Source organism: Branchiostoma belcheri, unplaced genomic scaffold, assembly GCF_001625305.1.
Source record: "Branchiostoma belcheri isolate BF01 breed outbred unplaced genomic scaffold, Haploidv18h27 scaffold147, whole genome shotgun sequence".
Lineage (NCBI taxonomy): Eukaryota > Metazoa > Chordata > Leptocardii > Amphioxiformes > Branchiostomatidae > Branchiostoma > Branchiostoma belcheri.
This window is the reverse complement of record NW_017802902.1, coordinates 396,320-398,300: the sequence shown is the minus strand read 5'-3', so window position 1 is coordinate 398,300 and position 1,981 is coordinate 396,320. Positions and strand designations below refer to the sequence as shown.

General features: G+C 44.1%; 1 protein-coding gene across 1 annotated transcript in view; it reads left to right on the top strand.

The window, feature by feature from the left end:
* Positions 1-1,981, top strand: part of LOC109465073 (slit homolog 1 protein-like) — a 5,660-nt gene that overhangs the window by 1,807 nt on the left and 1,872 nt on the right. The window lies entirely within an intron of this gene.

Here is a 1,981-nt window from a genome sequence, read left to right as displayed (position 1 = left end):
CAAACTGTACGTCTCGTTCTCTGTGTCTGCCTTGACGCAGCTAGTCACGGGAGCAGATATTAGTCTCGTCTGGGCACCAGTCGTTAGAAGCCGTCCCAAGCTCTTTATTCCGCGCTGTGCAACAATCCTCGCTGAGGCGGTGACCCACGGGCCGAACATCTTGTGCCACAGCACGGCCTTGAGTCGGGACACAGCGTATAGTCCGGAGGGGTGTACATCGGTCCTCTGGTCCGGTCTAATACTCTCTTGCACGCGGACTATCACTCGCCTATGCCCGAAGCCTGGTTGCCAGGATCCTGGCTACCGGCTTTCCAACGAACGAGGCATACTCTGACGTTCACAATCGTCCCAATCAACCTCAGCTTGGAGAGTAGTCTTGTCCCAGTTCGTCTTGCCAGTGTCCCACGGCGTTCTTGTCTTGAAAACTGCTCCAATTTACGTACAAAGGCGCAATACCGATATTCCTGTGTTGATGATGAGATATGACACAATCTCTCACCATGGACTCTTTTCTACCTCCATGCTCTCACTAAGTTCCTAGCGTGTTGCTTGTGTCCAGGATAGTTGTACAATGCACGCTCCACAACCAGGCATGTAACGGAAAGATTTCAAAAATAATGACCCGAGCGTTGATTGGCCCTCTTTTCAAACCCCAACAAAGAGAAATGCATGCAATTGGCTGGTCTGGTTTACAGGTCACCGCAGGAATAATGATATACAAAGAGTTGTGAAATGTCCTGCTTGTCTATTATGTAAAAGTTGCACGCACACTAATAAAAAAACATAGGCTATAAAATAGTCTGGAATGTTATCATCAACACATAATTTGCAGTTTACCCGTGTAATGTTTTCAACTTCGTGTTCTTAAAGTATAAAAATTTAATATAACCAAGGAAGTTAAACCTCTCTTATATAAAAACAAACAAACAAGGTAAATAAGACATAGGCGCCGTCTCGTCTCTGACCATGACACTACAATACACATCTTACAACAATGTACAAGTAAACTATGCATCTTTTGCCTCTTCCAAAAAATTATTTTTACACTAAAGTGGGCTGATATTTGAAAAAACACCAGAGCGGTCCCTCTCATTACCAAAGAAAACGACCATGTTTCCAAAGGTGAAATATGTCAAGGTCGAAGGTTCCCAATAGACTAGTTTGGTAAAATTCTGATCAGTAATTGTGTTGTTGTTTTTGCCCACTGTAGATTCAATATGGTGCCGGTATAATGAGGCGTTAATATATGCGGGGAGACGATGGACCACACGAAGAAATCTACTCATTGTTCATAGCAAGGGTTATAGTTACAAATATATACAGGGATACACTTAGACCCCATTCATACCAAGGACGTTATATCATAACCTAGTTGAAGCTCCATGTTCATATAAAATCCTTGTTCATACCAAGCTTTATATATCCTTCTAGATTCTTTAGCAGAGTTTATATAAGCCTGGCGTGGCCCAAAAGTCAACCAGACTCTGGCGAGGGCGAGTTTATAGCAGACATCGGCCCCCAAACAACATTTATTCTATTCACCAACTTTTAATGTAACGCTGATTTCCTCTACCATCCAATCTAGATGTCTTGTCTTTGTGTTGCGTTGCCTGTTACCTACAACGTTTTTAGGTAGTAATTCGGTTCATGGAACGAACTCATGTTTAGGTAGATTTCGGGAGTGAAAATAATATTGTTTTCTAACCAGCATTTTGCCCGTTCTTCTTACCGGCTTTGAAAACACATGTGCACCTCTCAATTTACGCATTTACGAAACGATCTACATGTATGGTGACCCCTTATTGTTTGGCAGTACTTGCGACGTGTGACGTGTGCAGGCCCGTATATTCCCGTACACACGACTAATTACCAGGTTTCCGGGCATGTCCGGAGGAATCACAGACCCGCACACGCCGTGGCCGACATTTCCTGCACACACCCGGACACACCCGGGCACGCCAAGTTTCACGGGACATGTACA